The sequence below is a fragment of the Cinclus cinclus genome, chromosome 2, assembly GCF_963662255.1.
Source record: "Cinclus cinclus chromosome 2, bCinCin1.1, whole genome shotgun sequence".
NCBI lineage: Eukaryota > Metazoa > Chordata > Aves > Passeriformes > Cinclidae > Cinclus > Cinclus cinclus.
This window is the reverse complement of record NC_085047.1, coordinates 55,767,862-55,792,136: the sequence shown is the minus strand read 5'-3', so window position 1 is coordinate 55,792,136 and position 24,275 is coordinate 55,767,862. Positions and strand designations below refer to the sequence as shown.

Here is a 24,275-nt window from a genome sequence, read left to right as displayed (position 1 = left end):
CACAATTGCAGGCAGAAGCACATGGGGGTAAAGTCACTCTGCTGAGATCTGGGAGTTGTATTCCTTAGTCTTATGGCTGGCTATCCCATAAGGCAAGTGTCAAAACAAGGACTACTCTCCTCCAGCTTTGCTCTGCAAGACTGGAGTTTCCAGAATCAAAGAAAGCTCAAACTGTTGTTGAAGAAGCTTTTATCACAGTTGGACATTTCTGCCCTGTTCTCCTCTTTGTATCAATTCTCTGCTCTCTAAGCTTTTTCTTGGAACCTCTTCTGTGCAGTAGAGGCACTAATTTGGTTTAGAGGCCCTATTCTTTGCATCATTTATTTTCAGTATGTTTATTGGAACTTGGTATTTTCCAGGCATCTAGTCCTCTGTCAAGGTTGCTTGAAATTTCACAGTAAGTTCAAAAGTTACCATGAGAAGAGAATTAAGATAGGAAAAGGACAGAGTGACCACATAAGCTTCATTTTCTCAAGAAACCAGTCTAAAAGTAACTGAAAAAAAGATGAATGACAACTGAAAAGAATGTAACACAGGCTCACCAAAGGTAGCTCATACTACAATCCCTTATAAACATATTTTAAACAGAAAAACACAGTAGAATCCATGTATCTAACGTGGAAGATAACATGGAAATCAGTGGAAATGCACTGATTTGAATATAGTACCAAAAAATAGTTGAAGAAGAAAGTTATCAAATCATCTGACTGAGAAGAGCAATCTATGGATGGGATCATATTTAGAGAGGCATAGAAATTAAGAGCCTATCCAAAAATTGTGGTGACTGAAAATACAAAGATATTACCAACACATAACTGGACTGGAGTACTACTACCTGGGAAACTGGATGGAGTCATGAACCAAGGTAATAAAAATAGGATAAAAGTGAAGAGTAGAAAGTATCAGATAATGCTGAATGGTAGATACACAGTTTGTAGATATTCCAGATCCCTGGAAACACTCAAGATCAGATTAGACAGGACTCTGGGCAACCTGATCTAGTTGAAGACATCCATGATAGGGGGAATTGGACTACGTGATCTTTAAAGGTTCCTTCCAACACAAACCATTCTGTGAATATCTGCTTCAAGCTGAGGACTTACCATGGGAAATGATGAAAACAAGCAGTTGGTGACATATACAAACAGACAAGTATTTTACAGATGTGACAAAGACAGATGCAAATCTGTGATGAATCACAGAAATAATGGACAGTAGAAATCCAAAGGTATTTGTGCCTTTGTAGAAGGTGTCGAGGTGTTGATAGACCTTCATATGGAACACTGCACACAGCCCTGAACACCCAGAGTAAAGAAAAATCAACAGAGGTTAGAGTGGGTGGAGAGAAGAACACTGGATGGCCAGAAAAATCGGAAGACTAGAATGTCTCAGAGGCTAAAAGTGCCCACCTTCATAAGTTTAGAATAAAAATACAGGAAAGCTGAAAAAGTTATTTCAGGTTAAATAACAATAACTATTTATGCAGAAGCAAATGGCTATAAACTGCTGATGAAAAAACTTCAGCTTTAAATATAAAGGTTTCCACCCATTGGAGCTTTGAGGTTTTCAAATTACCTTCTCTACCAGGCACAGTACAGAGCATCTGTTCATAAATTTTTGACACTGTTGTCTGGCAGCAAGGGACAGGACTGAATGAGCCCCTTTCTTTCCCACTTTCTAGGAAAACTTTTTCCATCTAATGGTAATTCAATATATGTTTTCATAACATCAAAATGGATTATGGACACTCCTGAATTCATAATGTGGAACTAGCCAACTTGTGAAGCATTTAGTTTTGATGATGTTATTTCACTGGTGCTCTTGAGTGAAGCTTACGAGACCAAGGAAAGAAACAGCTCTATCTCACCCGACCAACTCTCCTGGTCTCAGATGTTGTCTCTCCCAGTCATGAGGAAAATGTCTTAGCAGTGCTATAGGAGGAAATGAAGCTTCCTAAGCCTGCTGCTCCCATTAGCATGAACATGATATTTCAGACACCAGAGTTGGTGTGTCCAGCACATTTAGAAACTGTAGTTTTACAAAAAATACTTTAATGGAATATCATTCCATCTTTGGGAGGAAAAAAAAGCACTGATTTTATATTAGATAAGCCATAGAAACACCAAAAGGAAACAGTAAAGAACCACTTGCAAAATGTCAGCCTCTGTCTGTTCAAGTTAGAAAAAAATGAAAAAAACACCACATAGACTAAAGCAGTGAATTGAATCCAGAGCTGGATGTGGTTTACAAGACTTGAGTTTCAGGATATTCAGCAGCCTGTCAAAGTTAACATGCCTTCATATCCAGGGCATACAGTCTCTCAGAGGTCTCCAACTCTACACACATTTAACCAAGATAGAAAACACAACTTTAAAAAACCTACCTGGTTTTATTCAGTCTCCTCTGCAAAGGGGGAAGCTGAAACACAAAGAGATTACAAGACTTACCCAAGGCCACATAAAAAAAATCAGTGGCTGTGTCAGGAATGCAGCCTAGATCATCTGACAACAAAGCCTACACTTTATCAGCCCTCAAAATATCTTTTTCTGCCAGTTTATCTGCTCATAAAGAGAATGTACTAAAAAAAAATTAGCACACTTATAAAGTTCTGAAAGAGGTCTGGTTCTGATTGTAGGCACTCTCCACAATTTCTTTGCTTTCAAGTCATATACTTCTTCAAAATATTATAGTGTAACTGAACTTGCAAGCACCATGAAAGAAAAATGCACACAGCAACATCACTCTGCTCAGCAACCCATCCCACTATGAAGTGACTCAGTAAAGCAGCTCAGTAACAAAGGCTCCTTCCTACCCATGAAAGCAAGAATGGAACAGAACACGTGAGCCCATCCATGCACTCTTTTCAGATGCTCCTCTGTACAAAATATTTGGTCTTCAAAAATAAATGAGAAAATAATTTTCGTCCCCATGGAGTATCAGACATTCATCTTGCCTCAGTTCTCAACCTTCATCAAGTTATTGATCAGAATTCAAACATTTTAATAACTCATATTGTATGAGTTTCTGGAATGGAAAATAAAAGACCTTGGTTTCCCTTTCACCACAGTATGCCCATGATCCATATATTTGGGCCCTGAGATAGCACACTTTCTTCATAATTTTGTATAATTCAGTCTCCACATAATGGAAGAGGTCCTCATCTCTCCCTCCTGCCATATTTGGGAAGCTGTTGCAATGACAGAGCAATGTATTCAAGTCAGGAGAAGGAAGCCCCCACATGTGATGAGCACCCAGAGAAGCCCAGTTTGTCCTTTTGCTCTCCCCAGTGCAGCCCCCTCACACAACCCACGTTTTATTGGATTCACAGTAGGAATCAAGGCTATGGAACCAGCAACTTCTTTGCAAATTCTCAATGAGTTGCAGATTTTGGAAGGTGCACTGCAAATGAAACAAAAGATTAACAGAAGATGGGATAGTTTTATGCTTAGGGTGAATAAATGCCATCTCTGCTTGGCAACTGAATTTTTCCAAAAACTCAAGAATTTATTCATCATAAGCTTTAATGTTGGCTACTTGTTGCATTACCTGAAATGAAGATGGATATTAGCTGAGTTCACCTGAAGACATAAAACATCACAGTAATGCCTACCATCACCACAAATGTCACTTTTTTTAGCAGATGGCAAGCATCCTGGAGATCAGACACAGAAAATGCCCTTAATCTGATCACCTCTACAGAATGAGAATAATAATATCACGCAGTTGTCCAATACTGTTATGAAACTGAAGGCACTCATGGTGATGCTCCACTCAAGTGCTGTGGTGTAGCTCTATGGAAGCACTTAAAGAAATTAGTAATTCTTTTTAACTGAGCACTTGAAAGCCACTTTAGTAAAAACAACAAAAAACCCCCACATGTACAGTCTTTCAGCAAACAGAGGGGATAAAATGAAATACCAAAAAGCAATCTGGTCACTGAGCAATCTATTTTGATAGATCTTTGTTCTATGATGGTGACACTCAGCTCCACATGTATTCACATCCCTACAGCCTCTATGGGAGCCATTCAGCTGTTGCAGGGCCACATGGGGAGCCAGGTCAGGGAAGTGACCCAGGTTAACAAAAAATAGCCTGCTGGGGAAACAAAAAAGTCACACAGGTTTCCAGTCCAGTTCTGCCCAGATACAGTCTAGACCTGTACCAGCACAAGAGTGGAAGAAGGGGATGGAAGGAAGGTGCAGAGAAAGGGCTGCTGGAGCAGATGCTACAGCTCAGATATTCACCAACCAAACCCAGGATGAGGCCGTGATGATCATAAAGGGGGTATAAATGTGTGGTGATACAAACAAAATACTAATCATAGAATAGTTTGTGTTGGAAGGAATCATAAAGATCATCTGGTTCCAAGCCTCTTGCCATGGGCAGGGACAGGGACATCTTCCACTTGACCAGGCTGCACAGAGTCCCATCCAACCTGGCCTTGAATATTTCCAGGAATGCACAGCTTCTCTGAGCATCCTGTGCCAGTCCCACTACCCTCCCCCAAAAAATTTCTTTTTAATATCTAATCTAAATCTATCTTGAGTAGAGTACAGAAAACAGAATTGAAGGTAAGGGCATTTAAGGTGTTTGACTTTGCTACCTTGTGTCCTTCTATTGGAAAATCCTATGTTTTCACATTTATTATTATTATTATTAATAATAATAATAATAATAATAGTAATAGTAATAGTAATAGTAATAGTAATAGTAATAGTAATAGTAATAGTAATAATAATTTATTTCAAAACAGCATTTGCACACTGCAATGCCAGGTAACATTCAGATTCTCACCCATGCAGAAGTGGCATCCTGTGGCACCATACTCACACCAGCATCTTTTATCTGTATCACAGGATCACATAGGCTCTCCCAGTCATGCTAATGAACTAGCTAGAAGTGGTAGGTTACTGCTTCATGTTCAACAAAACTAAAAATATATTAAACCAGAGGTATACGGCCACCAAATTTGCAGGACTGGTGAGTCAATAATATTTGGGATCCCAATTTGCATTTGCTACCACAGAGGTCTTTAAAACCGAAAAGATTAAGAATTAAATTCCATGCCTAACTGTAGTCCATAGCAAAACTCCCACAAACTCAGTCATGCAGAAAGAGGTCTCTTAACTTAATGTTGCTGAAGTACACACAGTTCTAAAAGAGCCCTTAACAGCTTTTCATTTACTTAAGTAAAAGGGAAACCAAGTTAAATATCCATTTCTAGTAGGAATAGTAACTAGAAATAATGGACATTGGTAGCACAATTTAAATAACACAGGCAGCAGCTAGAGGGAAGAGGACTTCCTCAAAATCCATAGTGAGGAACATGGAGACTATTTTTGCATTAGGTCCAGTATTACTAAACTTACCTCTCTACACAGCATTGACTCAATCAAGTTCGTAGCAAGTCTGCTGTCTTACTTTCAGTAGCTTCGTAATGGATTCAAATAATTTTCTATAGCAGTAACTTCACTTTACTCATAATATTAGCCCAAGAAAGAGCCTTTGCTTTTAAGAATAACCCCAACTTCCCTCAAGCTCCATTAAAGTTTTGCCTGATAATAATTTCATGGATCGCCCACGGCACAGAAAAGGCGTTTCAAGTGGACAAGACCTATCGGCTGCAGACGAGGAGCTGGGTCATTTACATACACTGCTCCTTGGGGCAGTTCACACGCACGCTCATCTTCCCTTCATCTCCTTCCCCCTGGCTTATGCAAGTGGCCACGCTCTCATTCCTCTGCATCTCGAGAGTCAGTCCGCAGCTGCAGGCAGCCCGCGGAGAGGAGCAGGAGAAATGATATATTGCAGATATTTTATTTTTGGAAACCACACTGTAAATAAAGCCATTTCCAGAGATATTCCATGGACACGGAGTGCTCGGTCGCAGAGCCAGCGCCTTATGTAACAGGAGGAGTATTGTTTAGGGTTGCCTGCATTAAAGAGCCACTCCTGGTAACACAGTTTACAAAGCTATAAAAAGCTACCAGCCTAACTATCGAGAACAAGCAGGCAAGCGGTTTATTACCAAAAAAGCTGCTGCTAAATGGGGGGAAAAAAAAAAAAAAAAGGTAAAGTTTCATGATATCACTCAACTTTCCGTCACTCGGAGGACATCACCTCGGTTGACACTTACTGCGAGTGGAAAGGTGGGGGCTCCTAGGCAGCCGAGCGCAGCCCCATGGCCAGGTGCTGAAGACAGCTCTGCCGCCGCCCCGCAGCCGCCTTCACTGATCTTCCATTTAATCCCGCTTCATTCCCCGCCGCCGATCACCGACAAGCGGCAGAGAACGGGGATCCCGCGATCCGGCCTCCCGCTCTTCTCCTGCCGAGCGGCCGTCAGCCTCTGGAAAAGCGTGAGCAGAAAGGATCACTTGGACATGCACAGGCGCTCACAAGCAGCTGTAAATTTCCACTCCCCGCTGCCTGCGGCTGGACTCCCGGCTCCTCGCCGTTCCTGCTCCGACGAGCTCTGTGCCTGGGTGTGCTTTTCCCCCCCAGTGCCCTCCCCGCTTCCCACTCCCTCACTCGTCTTGCTCACAGGCTCGCACACCCCCCCCCCCCCCCCAAACTCCACGTCAGAGGAACGCGCGGAAAAGCGAAGGATGAAGCGATCGCTCCGCCGAGAGATTTCCCCAGGGTTAAGGGAGGACATGCGACAATTTCGCATCACTTCTGTAAGTTTCCATTCCTCTCCAAAGTCTTGTCGGTGCAGGGGGAGGCATCGCTGACGGGTCCTCGCACCATCACGTGGCGTAGGCTGCTGGAATTAAATTATTCACCTTGCCGTCCTGCTAGGAATGCAAATAAGGGAGCCCAACAGCGGCTTGTTGTTACAAGATAACAATAAAATCAACATGCTCACGCACCACATCATTCGGTGAGGTCCTGTCCAGAAAAGCTGAAGTTAAGCTGCTTCCCGCCTGACAATATGTTATTGCACAAAGATCCAAATACTTTTCCACAATAATACTTGAGGGGATAAAAAAAACCCCGACCTGCAGGATACTCTGAGCAAAATTTAAATCCTGACGAAGGAAAACATCAGTCCAAAGTATTTTTTTCAAAGGCTAATGTGACGGGGGGATGGGAAGAGGAAATCATACAGTATTCTGAAGCAAGGACTACCAGCTATTATCAAGTATACAAATACAGCAAAATGTAATTAAAAGAATTTTTAGTGCTTCACTTTTCTCTCTCAGCAGCTATTGTTGCTGAGAGACATTCCCAAAGGGAATGGCAAGTGCTGTCCCCTCTGCCCCCAGCTGTTGACAGCAGGGAAAGGAGGATGCCTTACTATGGGCACTACAAGGTGGGATTTAAATGGGATGTATCCTCGTCTGGATCTTGGCCGAGTACCAGCAGGGATGTGTGCCCAGCATGTCTTTCTGCCAAGATCCCCAGCTTTGGGGGAAAGCTTTACCTCCCACCGCTTCTTCCTCAGGGCATAGCCTAGCCAAAGTCCTACATTATTAAAAACAATTTGGTATGCTACATTTGCTTGGAGAGCTGATCTCAGAGTTAGCAGCACTACAGTTGCATCAGATTTTGATTTAAAGCTCACCTGCAGTAGCTATTCACAGCCCTACATTAAAGGCAGACGAAAATTCATGAGAAACCTCATTTCTGAGGTATGAAGATGAAATAGACACCTTCTAAAGGGCTGCCAGCCTTTGCTTGCAATGCCAGCTCCGAATGAAGCACACGGGAGTGTCCCAAATCCTCACTCTGAAGAGCCACACTCGCCTGTCCCTCCCGGGCTCAGAGAGGCAGAAGCCATCCCTGCTCTATTAACCTCCCTGCATTTGCTCCTGCCTTTGCACACGAGGTACTAAGCCAACCTTAGATCAGCAGATTTTTACTCTCAACTTATCTGTAAAGTACGTCACCGTTTCTGCTCACACTTTACCTTAGAGATCACCAAGATACTGCAGCGCTGTGTCTTTGGACTGCCCTGAACAGCACTGGGAACAGGCATTAATTAGTGTCGCTCCCACTGCCCCAGCAAGCACTGCAACAAGTGACACCAAGTGGCAATTTCTGCTCTAAACCCCTTGTGAAATATTCTTCCAGCACTGAATTAAAGGCTTCACGTTAGCCACCACTGACCAGGTTTCCCCTCCAGGCCACCTCCACAGAAAGCTCAGGAGGGGACACTGTGGATGCCAAGCTCTCATCAGCATGAGCCACCCTTCAAGGCAGCCTGCTTCTCCACAGAGCTTAGCAGGCACATGAACAACCTGCACACGTGTGTCCTGGCATGAAGGACTTGGGGGGAAAAACTGGCACTGGGCACCTTTGTGTGGGTGCCCTGCTCTGTCCCAGCTGGGTGGTGAGAGGGAAAGGGTGCTGGGCTTTGTGGTACCCGACACTCTGGCATTGCTCCTTTCCTTTTAATTGGATACATCGGCCTTTGAGTAAACAGTGAAAGTCAAATGATAAACACTCTGCTCTTGGGCTCCTTCTGAAGGCACTGGTTTTTCCTAAGGCAACACAGCAATCGAGGTTCATCATTGCTTCCACTGTGTGTTTTTAGGAGTAAAATTTTTTCCTCTACCTGTCCCAAGAGAAATTGTATCTTTTCTATTGTAAATCCACCATCACTTCAACAGGTAAAACCCCGACTTTCTGTTATACCATGGAGTTCAACAGTGGTAGGTGTTACCCTGAAATCGAGCTATCACAAAAAAAAGGTTGAACTATCACAAAAAAATCCTGTTTTAGTTGCATGTAAGGGGCCTCAGTGGGGATAATTTGTGTATCACTGCACTCCATAAAGTATTCACAGACCATTCTAAGCATCCCGGCTCTTTGGAAGCGTAAGAAATTTAGCCACAGAGTAACTATCCCCCGTTTCAGACTAAATATGCCTGTTTTCCTGATTCAGAGCAATAATTCAATTTGCACTCAATTACAGTTCAACTTGGCCTATTTCTATCTGAAGAAGTATTTTAGGGCTTTAATAGGAGCCCTCCACACAGCAGGAGAGCAAGAAACCCACCTGCCTCCATCCCTGCATTGCAGCAGAAGAAACTGTGCAAAACAAGGTATCTAAAGGGGCAGGGGAAAAAAAGATCCTCTGCTATTCCAGTACTCTGTTTCATCTTAAGTAGAGTTAATTCTCAGATGACAGGAAAAGGCCCTCAACCATTCAATAGAAATTAAGCCATAATTACTTGGTGCTCTTATCTGTTTGTTGAGATTTTTTTTTTGTTGCTAAGAGGTTATTAAATATTTCCAAAAAAAATGTTTTCTTCAGTTCTTAATTTGTAGTCATCTAAAGTCCAGAATAATGTAATTAGAAATAGGCAAAAAGTCTTTACAGTCTCAAAGTACATAAAAAAACAAACAAAACCCAAAAACCAACCAAACAAAAAAAACCACCACCCCTGCACTGTTAAAGTACTCCAGCTTCCACATATTTAAATTTCATTATATTTGTTTCCTTTAAAGGGACCAGAGTCCTCAGGCTAAGGCATGATTAAAGTATTTTTGAGAAATGTTTGTCCTTGCTTTGATAACTTAAAATCGTTCCATCTAATAAAGACCAAAGGAAGAAAACCCTAGCTGATTTTTCCTGCCCTTTCCATTTATTTTCTAATGTGGAAAAGAGAACTTAGGGAACTTCAACAATGAGTGAAATCGCAATAAATTACAGCAGGAGATGATAAACATGTGGCATATATATATATATTAATTCTGCTTATTTAATCATCCACTTTCAGTCTGTCTACCTCCTCTGAGATTACTTCCAGCATTCCAAAGCCCTAAGCAGCCTTTAATAATAATAACAACAACAACATCCTTCCTTCCCCCCAAATTGTTCAATGCCCCAGGCCATCAAAATTCAGTTCTCCACAGCAACAGGTCTAGTTGTGTAATGCTGAGTATCAAGAGGAGAAGCTTTAGCATACTAAAAAATTCCCCCACCCTCCAAAATCTGAAAACTAAAGAACAACCCCCGCAAGATTTCATGCTATTCTTAACAAATCCCAAGATATCAACATTTTGGCAGGTTATTGGGGTGGAGGGGAACTAAAAACAAGTAACTTACATAATCTACATTGTAAAGCTGTTACAGTTTAACTCAAAGCATTTAGCTTTATGGCACAGCAATATAAAAAGTGCCCAACAATGCTTCTAAAACCTCATAAAATAAGATGCTTTACAGTAACTTCATACTTCTGTCATATTCTGCAAGTTCACAGGTACTCAACTTCTTCAGATCCCTGCAAGAACAGTGTGGCCACTTCAGATTAAAGCAAATAAATTCTTCTTCATTGAGTAGATCCCAAATACAGACATACAACACTCACACATTCTCTCCATGTAATCTTGGAGGGAGACAAGCTTGGAACTGAGCCTGGGGGGACTGTGTATCAGTTCCCCCAAAACAGCTACCAGCACCAAAAGGAAAATTAACATTTGGCTGATCATCCAAATACAAAATAAGGCAAAAAAAAGGGGTACAATCTATGGAGGAGCAGGTGGTTTTCCCTACAGCCATGTAAAAAGCAGCAAGGCTTCTGGCCTCTTTTGGGACTGGAAAATTGAAATTTCTTCAGTACAGTGTAGAAAGCAGAGAGCAGCAAGATGCAGTGGCTGACCTGTAGCTGCATTTTAGCTGAAGGGAGTGGAAGGATTTAAATGGATGCTTTATATAAGCTACTCCTAAAAATGCAGACATGTCTTGAACGATTCTTTTCCCCTCCTTTTCCTCCTAGCTCCCTCTAGCGCTTTTAAATACATACGGCCTTTTCCTTCCTGACTTATTTAACGGAAATACAGTTGCTAAGATGGTGTTTGGTTTAGTTGGGGTTTAGGAGGTTTTTAAGATCTGCAATAGCTCTTATAACTGGTCATGAATTTTTACTGAATGTGTTATTCATGTGTACAGTCACTCCAGAAACCAAGCACTGACATTGGCCTTTCTACCAGAAACTTTTGTGTATTAATACTTTATGTAGAGGCCAGTGTATTTAAAAGTATACTATTTTAAATGCATCTAGCTCTATAATTAGAGAAAGTAAATTAAAATTAATCCCTTTCCTTGAGCATTCCCACTTCCAAGTGAATTGTGTTTAAACAGAAGGTTACTACAACCCAACAGCTGAAAAATATAACATATTAAAATTTTATGTCTGCCCCAAAGTCACTTATTAAATGTTAATCATGCCCCTTATCTACTGTGTCCCAACAAAAAGCACAAAAAAGAACCATACCTGCACTCCCACTTTTATGAGCAGAGGAAGAGTATACTCATGACATCATGCTTTTTAACAGCAGATTCATGCAAACACAAACTAGGCCCCCAAAATCAGCGACTGCCTGAAGAGCCAAGCAGGTATTTTAAAAATAATTCAAGCTTTCACCTCTTCAAACTCCTTCTAACCCAGATCTGTACAGTCAATCACCTTAGTGATAAGGCCATGTTTGTTTGTTCCTTTAAGGTTCTATTCACAGAATTTAAAATGGAAAGAGGAAAAACCATTTCAAGAGATGCAACAAAAAGAGCTTTGCTGAAGACCAAAAACTGCTCATCACATGTGTACCAATCTTGGAGTTTCTATCACAGCACACTAAAAAAATGCTTTTGTTCATGGAATTGAAAAATTCTTTTAAGTGTATAAGAGTATTTATCTGTGATCTCCCATTTCTGAAACAGTCAAGCAATATTAATAGTGTTTAGTCTTCTTGAAAGTATTGACTTTAGTTACTGGTCTCCACATCACTTCACCAAGTACTTTTCTTAATGTTAGGCAGCATGGGGTACTGCAGGTTTAGATATCCCCTTCCCCCAGGCTCACTAACGCAAAAAACCCTATAGATGTTCCCTACAACTTCCTTGCTGGTCAAAGAAAACAGAGCACCTCTAACCAGAACTTTAAACTTTCTGAGAGTGCTTGAAGCTGAAAACTGTATTAGTGCATATTCACCTCAGCAATGGTGATATGCAGTGAAAATGTTTGGCAGATAAACTGCTCTTTGATGCCTATAATTTCTTGATACACAATGTGTGGCTGTTTCTGACAAGCTGGAAATGGGGATTTAAGAATTTTCCTGTACTGACCACTACTACAGAAAGCTAAAGTTTTTTTCATCAGATGCTTTCAAAATTACTTGCAGACAAACAAAATTAAGTTAAATTTTAAACACAAAGTTAAATGCTAATTAATTTTTATTTTTTTTTCATTAAAAACAAATTTAAATGCTCCTGTGAGGCACTCACTGTAACGCCCAATTTAGTATAAGAAAACTGAGGTGGCACCCAAGAAACACCCAAAGGTGTGCACTCTAAAATGTACTGTTAAAGAATATCAGGAGACAGTAATCATCCTTCTGGATCAGAAAAGGCTCCATTATCTCCCATCTCTAAGAGGGGCTGACACCAAGAGCAAAGTAGAAAAAGAAACATATAGCAGAGGAAGGACTAATCTACTCTTCTTCTGGTTCTGGCAATTAGCACCTTTGAGGTTTCCTGAAGCATTATCCAAAATCACCATGATGAATAGTTACACACCTTTCACTTTAAAGATCCCAAAGGAGCACTATTCTCCTTCTAGGGGGACTCTTAAATCACTTCTGCAATACTCAGCTACAACAGATTGCTCAAGATTGCTTCTGACTGTCAAGACTGAGTGACCAAGACAGCTCAGAGACTGCTATTTCCTGTCGATGGAGGACCAAACAAGACAAGCTCCAGCATCAATTTATTGCATTCCAGTTAGTTCCTTCTTCAGGGCAGCAAAGATGGGATTTACCTGCAGAACCATTGTATTTTTCAAGTGGTCACCTCCAGAAAAGGGAACAAGTACTACCAGAAAGTCCCATATAGAGGCATGGCATTACACCCATGAAGAAGATGAGTTCAGACCTAAGAAGAGTCAGTTCCTATTTATGTCTCTCTATGCGATCTTGCAAAAGCCATTTCATCTCCCCACTGGAAAATTTATGCAGTCAAAACCGTAAGGTGCTTTGACACTACAGTGATGGAACCCAAACAAACACAGCAGGCAGAACCCAGCTTACTTGTGTCCTTTTCCTGCAGACTGGGACAACAGTCCTGCAGTTTGTGTGATACAGGTCTGCAGAAACCATGTCCAGAGACACAACGAACTTCTGAGTCTCTTCTAACACAGGTTAAGAATCCTACTATTGCAGAACAGCCAAAACAAAACCAGAATAATATTAGGCTAAAAGTCTAAACTGCTGCTTTCAGATAAAGAATTACAGTTTTTTCCCAGTGTCAAATAATGAAACCCAAACATTTCCATAATTCTTGGAAAACAGCTGTTATACTTAAGCAAGTGTTGCCCTAAACCAACTTGCCTAAAGTCACACAAAAAATCTGTGGTGGCCAACAGTGCTCCCCTGGAGAAAGAGAACACACATGTTCTCAAATTTTGCTCTTTGCACATTTTGTCCTGCAACAACATCAGTTTAACATAAAGGATAGGCAACCTTGAGAACTCATCAGGCTCAAGTTGTTCAAGGAGAGATTGTTTTCACAAGTACCCCAAACTGACAAACAGTTAAGTATATTCATCACTTGTCAGGTTGCAAACATATTTGCCTTCATGTGACAGATACACAGCCAGCTAATGAAACTTTTCTGTCTCACAGGAAGTATTTTACCATGATTTTAATGTTATCTTCCTGTCCAGTGGTGAACTGTCCCTGTTGTCACAAAGCCTCTATCTCAGATTTTAGTAATGTGTTTTTCTGGTCCCAGGAAGGAGCCTTCCTAAAGACCTCTGTAGTCCATTCTGGCCAAAAGTTGACTATATTGAGGAAATTAACCTGTAGTGTAGTCTTTGAAGTCCAATACTGTTACTCCCCAGTGGGGAAAACCTGTCTATGCACATTCCCACACTACTAAAAAGCCATCTGCTGTTCTCCCCATTCGTGCTGCCCAACAGCTGACATTACAAATTAATTATTATGTCAGACACATACAACTACAAAGTGTCCAATTAAGGGCTGAGTTCCATTTGTTTTAATTAATAAACCAGGCTCATGCCTCAAAATCCTTAAATGGCAGCAAGCATGTTGCAGAGTGGCATTTTTTAGCCAAGTCTGTCCTGAACAAGGACCAACATGAGCAGAGTGTTCATCTTTAGGACAATTTCTGTTTTGGAGGGAGTGGAGCTCTGGCACCTGGGTGTGCTTTGATTCAACTCAATTTCTGTGTAGCCTCAATGTGGAGATCCCTGACAGACTTTGGATACCTGGAAGAAAACCACTTGCCACATGACATTAATGGCAAGCTCTAGATATATAGGTTGTAACAGGTCAAATACACTCATGGAAATCTTTTTGGCAAACATCATCTCTCAAGACATCTCCTAATGAAATCTGACAGTTTCAATATCACAGAGCACACAGAACTATACTCGCAAACTTTGTCCCACCTTCTGAAAATAGTTTAAGAAATCAGTTTGCTCATGCTAATGGTCACTCACATACCTGTTCCCACAGAAACAACTGATAATTTTCTTCTCTATGTACGTTTTTGCAGAGTGAATTCACAAAATAACTTTGTCTGCCATGCAAATCCACACCTCTGAAAGGTAAAAGGCTGCTACTGTCCACTTATAAAGGTCATGTTTAGCACTGAAAATAAGCAAGGTGTACACCTCTCAAATGAAGAAGTCTCAAGCTGTAGCACCTCAGACATGAGAAGTTATCTACTATCTTTGCAAAAAAAAATATTTTTAGCTAGATAATATCTGAGCCTGATCACCTGCAGAACATATTTTCTAACATATATGTATGCAGCATGTTGAATTTACAAGAGCTGCAGGCCCAATCGCAGAATTCAGAGAGAAAAATCTCAAAACTGTTCCTTTCAGAGCTGCAGTGCTCGTAAGGACACAAAATTATGTCTGGCACTGTTGCAAATTTTGGAGTTTCCACCCAAGTACCACTGAAAAGAAATGGCTTGTTTTCTGAAAGCAGGCAGAACCCCGTGAGAAGGTCACCCAGCAAGAGTTGTATCAGTTCAGCTTTCCATGACCACAGCAGGACAGTCTCTCCTAGCTGTCATCATGGGATGAAATTACTTTCACAAGCATAAGAACTTCTATTGAAACATTTCAGCACACAAAGGCCTGTATCCAGAGAGCTGCAGAGAAGTCAGGTAACCAAAGATGTGAACGTAAGCTGCTTAATACCTTGCCATTTAACCCAACAACCACATTACCTATTTTTATGCTTTTCCATTAAAAATAAAACCTAAAAAATGGTGACATGGAAGTTCAAAAGTATCAAGATGTACGACTGTGACAGTTTACACAGACTGGCTTTTCTTTCAAAACTAAAGACAGGTTTTATGATTCCTACACTTGAAAAATAAGACCTTAATGGATTTAAAATAAGTTAGAAATAGATTCTTTTGTTCTTCTCAAAACAATAAATGAATGTTGCTACTACCAGCAAAGCAGTTTTAAAAATTTGAAGATTTACTCCGGTTCCCCAGAGCTTAAAAGCTTCTTAAACAAGAGGAACATTTTAAAAGATTTTGTGTCTTGGCACTAATTTCAAGTGCTGGAGAATCTGTGAAGCCCATTAATAACATAATGCACAGTTAATTGGTTACCACTTTCAATGTTTTGGGGTTTTTTTCGTTTTCTGAAAATTCCTGTTCTGTTTTGCTCTCTGCTTCCTGCCACTGTGATTCCTGTGTTTGCAAACATGTGCTTTTTGAAGGCTCTCCATTTTATTAATGCATAGGTATGTGATCAAACCACTTCAACAAACTCAGAATTTACTTCTTCATCACCATCTGCATTAAGGGTACAGATACAGTTTTTTGACACCTACAAACAATACTTCCTTCAATTAAAAAATGTCTTGAATATAACCCATCAAACCTGATTGTATTACAGAAGTGAGATCATTAATACTGAAAAATAAATTTCCCATTCTGCATTCAGCATATTCAACCCCTGTCAGCTCTTGGCTACCACTTATCTACAGGCAGTGTCTTGTCTGCTATCTGTTCCCCATGAGCCTGGACACTCTGAAGTATTTTCAGATACTGTTCCTCATCTTTTAAGGCATATCCAGCCTCTCCCAGCGATTATTAACTTCACAAAGCTTTGAGTCCGTCTTTCAAAAGAGTCAGACAACATGCTTTATGATTCAATTAAATACATAAGGCTATACCATCATTTGTCATCTTTCTACTCTGCATGGCATAGATAAAGCTGTCAGAAAGGACTGTGCATTTTCTTTCAACTGTGTGTTCATTTGGGGATTTTTATTTTTTTTGTTTTTTGAACAAACATCCAATGACTGAATGGCAAAAAAATATTTATCAATTAAAATATTCTTATTAACAGTAATATTTTCAAGATTGAGCTTCTTAGCCAGAATACATCAAACCCATAAACTAACTGAAATACTAGAGGCATTTTATAATATGTTTTCTAATAATCATGTTGAATATTTTGCTTCATGATAATCCTTAAAATTTTGGAGTTTTACATTACACATAAAAAAAAAATTTCTCAGTTTCCATGAATTTTCAGAAGTGTTTTTTCAGTCTTTATTTACTGCTGGAATATGATGGATTTTCACACAGTTATGTGATCAGTTGTAATATTCATCTTCGTACTCACTACAGAAATACGGAACAGTTCTGTATTTTCAGCGTCATTGTTAGCAACTTTAGCACAGCCATCAGACAAATGTCACTGTTCTTTTTGCTCCCGGTATTTTTAAACTTCTTATTAGCCTTAAATCCTAAAGAAAATCCAGTGAGCTTTCTGTAATGATCTTTATAAAACTGACTTGTACTTATTCCTATATACTGGCTGCTGCCCTGGAACTATTTCTAAATCAAGACATGACCCTCCCTTTGCTGTATCACATTGTGTGGAGGAGATTTTCTGAGTCCCTCAAGTTTTTGCAGCAGTGTCCTCCCATGGCCTGATGACCTGTGCTGAGATCTAAGGAACCCTGGTGAGGATACAGTTTGCAGTGTGGAGGGAGTTTGTCAAGAAAGGCAAACCAATGGATAACATCTCTGTGCATTTTTAACTAGCACTTAACTGTTGCCCAAGAAACCAGAATAGCATAAGGACATCTCGGCAAATCCTCTGCTACCATCTTCCCATCCCTGACAAAATGGTTGAACACTGAAGACTTGTAGGGGACCGTATCTCTTCACATTAATGCTGCTTTCTTAAAGGGAAGAGCTTTTCCAAACAACACACAACTTAAAGACCACCAAGCCAGCTTGAGCTCAGAGTACATTCAAACCTGTCTTTGTTCAAACTACCTTTGACCTGAAGTACTTTATCTTTTACTTCCATATTTTGCCCAAGGCTGTGTGTGATGCTTGCAAATGGAGCTGTAGAGATGTTGCAAGCAGCTACAGACCCAAACATGGACTGTAATGTAAAAAACAAGACCTATTAATGGTTTGCAGATATGAAGTAGGACCAAAAGTCAACACAATTTCTAAGTAATAAGCTTTTATTTAGAAGGTTCAGCTTTATTTGACTCACTTACTTAAATCAATTTGCAGAAAAAAAAATAAAATTAACCCTCCCCCCACCCCCCCAGCCTTTTCCCAGGGATTATATGACATACACAATATTTACGCTAACAGAGGACTACAACCAGCATACAGTCCTGCACCAAATCCATAAGGTTCCATGTTGTGCTTACTTCTAACAACAAATAAATCATATATTGCAGACAGCTTCTCTTGTAGCCAAAAGCAACAAGTAGTGAATAAACACCATGAACTGGTAGTCCACAATAAGTTTTGCTTATTTGAAGAAGTGAAAGAGAGCTGCCTGACTGCCAGTGAACTGCAGAATGTGAGAATACACGATTAAAAGGTACTTGAAGGTACACTTGAAGAGGGAAAGCTGATACAGCCGTGTCTTACCTATGAAAATAGGCAAAACAAAAAGTGGAATACTCAGGACACTACAGCTGCTGGAAGTGAACCCTTCCTACATAAAATTAATCACTCTGTATTCAGCAGTCTCCAGTGCCTTGACTTAGAAAGCCGCACATAACTTCCTTCCCACACTTAAGAGCAAACAAACTGTATTTTTTCTGCAATAAATTTGTGTGCATAAATTTGTACAAGTGCCTTTGTACTACCTTGACACAGGACCTTTAAGAAAGACCACACAAAGGTCCAATGGCTGTCACACAACCATCCCCACATTTGAAAATCCAGTTATGCAGCAGTACTTTCCTCCATTTTAACCATTGTCTCTTGCAGCAGGAAAAACAAGGTACAAACATTACTGTGATATCAGAAGGGGTGTTTTTAACTCATGCTGTAAAATAATTTTAAAATGTTGTTTCACAATTTATCAAGCTGCTCTAAGGACATATTGCTGTCAAAATGAGAAATCCAGCCCATACTGCCATCACCTCCCTTGCATCAGTTCTAGGAATTACATGACTGCAGAAGGAGAAGGATCAGCCTGCTGGGCAGCATTAGAATTTAACAGCCAGAAAAAAAAAAAAAAAACAAGCCACTCTTACATCCCCGAGAAGTGCAGCTTTTGGAGAAGTGAGAAGAAGTGTGGAGGACTTATTAAATGTAAATGGTGTGAAATTTTTGGAACTACCTCTATTAATATGGACAATATTAAAAGAACAATAGGAAAAAAATCCATCCAATCATGAACATCTTCTTGGAAGAACAGGGATTCAGTTTTGAAATATTTTTACAATATGTTCCGGCAAAAACAGTTTTTAAAAAATCCTGTCCCTTTTTGCTGATTTCTACATCTAGGTTGCAGCTACACATCTTGATCTGTTAATGCAAGGGTTGCAACATCCTGCTATGAATTTGTTAATAAAATCACTTCATTCTTTAAAATTATCTTTCACTTCAAGTGAAGGCAAATTATGCCACCAAACAACTTCTCAAGTAACTGGTTCATCACAAACTTGACAGAAATCAATTCCACACTCTTGACTGTGATAAACAGGGGTGTTTGGTGGACTTGTTTTAAATGCACATTAAATTTATGTGCCCAGAAGCATTTAATCTTATTAAAGCTGTTTTTTCAGGTTTTTTTCTTTTTTTTTAATGCTGTCCTGAATGTAATCTAAATTGTGATTTCTTTGTAACAAATAGCATAGATATCCACTTCTGTAAGATGAATGCCAAATTCATAGACTGGAGTCGTTGAGGAACATTTCTTAAGGAAAAAGGCACTTTTTTTTTCTTAAGAAGAAAGGGTTACAAAGATTCGGGTCCACAGTTCACTTAGTGAAAGAACATCAAACATATTTTAAACACATCTTCTTCGGTTCTAGTAATTAAATAATTTTACAGGGAAAAATGGTAATAACAAAGTTAAAGGCAAGCACTCACAAGAGAAATCCATTTGTCTCCACTGTCTGTAAAAAGGCAGGAGGGGATTTTGATCCAGCACAACTCAGAACACAGAGAGGTCCAGGCTCTTCTGTGTGATAAGACCATCCAAAATAACCTAGATACACTAAGTATTCTGCCCATACCACCACTTGGCTCATACTATAGAAGTAGTTGGCTCAAACACTTTAAACTGAGATAAATGACACCAACAATAAAATTAGAACGCAATCCATTGATTTCCAGATGCTCATTTTGCACCTAGGCCACCTCCAATTCCCTGAGAAAGCACAAATACCAAGTGGCTGCACAGCAAATTAGATGGGAAAAGCCATTCAGATAAATATAGCTGAGCCAAATAAGTTTTTTGTCGCTTTTTTTTGTTTGTTTTTTGGTTTTGTTTTGGTTTTTGTTTGTTTGGGATTTTCAGGGGGTTTTGTTTGTTTGTTTGTTTATTTTTGTTTGGTCGGTTTTCGTGGGGGATGGTTTGTTTGTTTTGATGAGTTTTGTTGTTCTTTTGGGTTTTTGTTTGTTTGTTTGTTTGTTTTTTGAACCCCAACCAGTCCCCCCCTGAGTAATGACATAAAGGAATAGGGCAGTCCAAGAAGCACAGGGACATCCAGATTATTTCTTTCTTTGACAGTACCAATTTTAAAGATTCAGGGGACTGTGGCTTCCCTGACCCTTCAAAACACTTATAAACAAACCCAAATGACAAAAATATTAATAGGACAATACTCCCTTCCATTCTTGCTTCTCCTGTTCTTCACACCTTACTGCTGGTTCCACACGTCTACAAAGTTAAGCCAAACCAAGTGCTGATGCAGCACATTGAACTGGATTAAGGAAAAATATCAACTAAAAATGAGAATTTTCTTCAACTAAATCAATTTCCCCACAGGGAGCTGTGACTAAGGACTCTTTAGTCCACAATGTTCTTATGAAGAGCTCTACTGTTGAGACTCTCCATACCGTAACACTTATCTACCCTGTTTTCTAAGGTTTTAGTCAAGTTCCCTTTAGTACATTTGAAACCTTACAGGTTTCAGTTTTATTTGAAAGTGGCTATTTCACCACACACAGTAATGACTTCAGGTTGTTGCCCTATGCCTCCTTTTGATGGCTTTTATTAGTTCAAGTCCAATTCTACACCAGACACTGCCTCTCTGGCCTTTGCACGGCAGCTACCAAGAGCAGCACCAGCCCCTCAGCCTTCTATCAGCTGGCACCACAAGGGCAGCTGCCTCCACACTTGGATTTGAAAGTTAAAAGGCAAATCAGAATGAAGCTGTGGGGGTCCCCACAGATCATCTCTTCAGAGTGGGAACACCACAAATTCATTAATTCTTGCGGATTGCTTAATGTCTGCTACGTGTCCATTTAATGAAAATAGTTTGAGTGCATATTTTACCCTGCAGGCAAACCCACAGAGAGCCATCAAAATGGTCAGAATACTTTACAACCACAAGCCTTACTTCAGAAAGTACCAGTGAAAATTTATTTCAGATAAATACATTGCTGTGTTCACATGGTAAAAAGAAGATAAAAAGGGGTTTAGGCATCCATTTATTTAGGATTTCTTTCATCATATACATTAACTTCCTGGTTTCCAGAGACCTCAGGCCCTTTCAAGTGCACTTGTAATCATAGGTTTTCCGATCTTGTTAATTCATTCATGTCACCCAAAATTAGAGGGCAGAGTTTTAGGTCTTGATCAGTGTGGTGGAGCTGTGGCACAGCAAAGGCAACACATGCTGCTCAGCTTGGTCCGACATTATCTAACATCCAAACCAGTCCTTGCTTTCTGTGCTCACGCAGCTGCCTGGGATCTTTGCTGGCAATGAACACTGAGACCGTAAGACAGAAATATGGCTGAAACTGAAAACGCCTCTACTACTCAGTCAGTAAAGATGAAATCCATTGCACTACCAGTTGCCAAATGCAGACCTTGAAGAAAATGCCAGCCAGTGGATAGTTAACAGTTTCAGCATTTTGGGCCAGATTCCAAAACCCTCAAGCCAGTTAGTAATTAACAGACATCTAGGTCCTCCACATGAAAGAAGTCCATTGTTAAAACAGTGACACAAATTTTTCCTTTCCTTTTCCTAGCTAGTCTCTGCCTGTGTTTTAGTATTCCCTTAGGACCATAACAGCCTATGATTTTAGGACCTCCACTTCTCAAACAGACAATTTGTTAGACTTCTGGTTGCCAAGAATGCAAACAAGCTTATACCAGAGAACAAAATTAATTTACAGGCTTCTCAGAGACCCATAATCTCGCCTTTCTTTCTTTTAATACCTGGGAAAAAAAATCCAAGTAACCTTCTACCATATCTATGATAGCAAAAGAATTACAAAACATAGTAACAAAACATACTGAGGGCCTGTAAATAGTCTGAAATGAGTCCAGTTAGTGAGCAACAAACCCACGGGAAGTATTAGCCTGTGTCTTCATAGATAATGATATGTTACAGCAAAATTTCTGAGATAAACCAAAGGCTGCCTCACTAAAACCATTTTGCTGGCAATCAATTTGTAAAGTAGGAATGATCTATGATCTGCATAGAACTGCCTGTTCTGTGTTCTATTACCTTACTGAAGACAGATGTGTCAGTAACAAGATACTATATATAAACCAAACTAATCAATGTAACAAAAGAGAAGATTATGTGAAAGTTGCATTTTGAAAGAATGAAGTGCAGAAACTCATCTGTAAAAGAACAAGTAAAATCACCAAGGAACACAGGGAGGAGGTGATAGAGCTGGAGCTGGCAGAAGTATTCAATGGATATTACGACACTTTAAGAAGAGTCAATAAAACAAGGAGCCAAGCCCATCAGAAAAGAACAAAAAGCTTTATCAGAATTAAAAAAACATTTTTTTGAATGCCCATGGCTATCCAAAGTCTATGGCTTTGACTGCTTCGCTGTTTGCTGGAGTTTGACTGGTGTGTCTCTACCTCACCCAAGTCTATCCAGTCATAGGAGGAAAAACCAAAATCCCCACTGCATTCAAGATGAAAAAAACACCCCTCAAGAAGAGAACTAGATTAATTCCTTTGGGACCAGGTTTACCTCCTCCCACTCCAAGGAGCTACTTGCACTGTGCCTGTTTATCCAGTTGTTCATTTTAACTCTCTACCTATTACCAGAACTATGGAATGAAAGCCTAATCCAGCAGCTCAGTCAACTGCACCATTCAGCAGGACAGTCAGTCCTTTTGCTGTCACCCCAACAAAGGCGCCAGCAAACGTGTAGGCACGTGGGAGCACGCTGCTCTCACCTCTGGGTACAGGTAGTCACTCCAGGTCCAGACTGCAGAGCCCCAGGGAGCTCACACTGCTGCTGGAGGAGAGCTGCAGGCAGGTTGCTGGGATGTCAGATCAGCATCGCTTGTGAGCTTCTGCCACCTAACAAGTTTGGGAAGAACTGAGTTCACTGGTTCACTGGCAGAATTTGCTGCTATGTTGCAGAAAGCCTATCTTACAGTTCCAGGCTAAAAGCAAAATGAAGGAAACTCAGGCATGTTTCAAAAGTGCCTCATTAATTTTGTTGTAAGAAAGGTGGATTTCCCATTCTTTTTGCTTCAAATTGCAAGCAAAATCTATTAGTAATTTCTAATATATTCATAAATTCAAAATTTGTCCGAGGCAAGCAGTCATGTTCTTTCAGATTTTTCCACCACTGGGCTCTATCTTCTGTGTATTTGGTTTATTCCACGTATGCAATTGTAAAGCCACGAGTGTTTCCTAACATTCAGCATTCACGAGCACACGTATTAATAATTCAGCAAAGCGAAATTAATCTGCAAGCATTATCTCATAATGCAGAATACTCAAAGAGCAAGAAAAACTCTTGCTTAATTTTAAAATGAACAATTACAAGAGAGCAGTGGCTTTTAAAACATAATAAACTCTTTTTTTTTTTTTTTTTTTTTTAATTGGCGGATTTGTCAGCACACTGGGAGTGCTGAGCCACCCTCTTCCCAGCAATGTTGCTGTGAGTTGTCTCATTCCTGGCTGGGGAGCTGGGCAGTTCTCATGGGCTGAACTTCAACCACAGATGCAGGCTCGTCTGTGTAAACATTTAAAAGGTTTTATAGAAGTACAAAGCAGATGCTGGGACATCAAAATCTTCTAGAGGATCTTGGGTCAGATGAGAGCTCCAAGTCACATCAACATAGCATTCCCGCCCCCAGAATAATCCCATTTATACCCCCTGCCACGAGACCGGCAGTGTCTGCAACACTGGAAATATTTTCGCAAATATTTAAGCATATCATGTTCATCTCTACGGTTTTAAAGTGGTCGCAAAAAAGAGGCGACAAAAAAAAGTAAAAAAGCATCCTCCCTGCTTTCTAAGAGTGGGGTTACATTTTTGCCTCTCCGATAAACATCTTTACATAGCCACAACACTAACACTCGCAAAGGCAACGCAGATTAACATTTTAAAGGAAGATATAAAACTTTATTTTCACACTTCAAACAGAAAAGGGCAGAGATAATTTAGCGCTTCATAGGGTAGCAGCGCATCTAGCAAGGAAGAAGAGCGGAAGCCAGCAGTCAAGTTACGCAACCCGTTCTTGCACCAAACGCTTTAATTTACGATACATTAATGAAGTGACCGCAGCCCGACGCCCAGACCAGCAAACTCACCCCTCCCACTCCCCCGCTCTCCTCCCGGCCCCAAGATGGCGCCGGCGCCCCCACAGCGCTGAGGGACAGCCCGCCCCCCTCGACCCGCCCCCTCCAAGATGGCGGACGCACCTCGGCTGCGCCCCCGCCCCGCCTGCACCGCCTCTCCGCCGCCGCACGGCCCCGCCCCCTCCCCGCCCTCTCTGCTCCTCCATTGGCCGGTGCCGCCGCCCTTCCTGCCGCCGCAGCCAATGCAGAGAGAGGGAAAGGCCGTGCGCGCGCGGG

General features: G+C 40.6%; 1 long non-coding RNA gene across 1 annotated transcript; it reads right to left on the bottom strand.

The window, feature by feature from the left end:
• Window positions 1-1,782: 1,782 nt before the first annotated feature.
• Window positions 1,783-24,157, bottom strand: LOC134057751 (uncharacterized). The gene is made up of 4 exons (XR_009934366.1): window positions 24,123-24,157; window positions 22,640-22,766; window positions 6,137-6,346; window positions 1,783-2,418 (listed from the first exon to the last, which is right to left on the bottom strand). It is a non-coding gene; the product is annotated as an uncharacterized LOC134057751 (long non-coding RNA).
• Window positions 24,158-24,275: the final 118 nt, after the last annotated feature.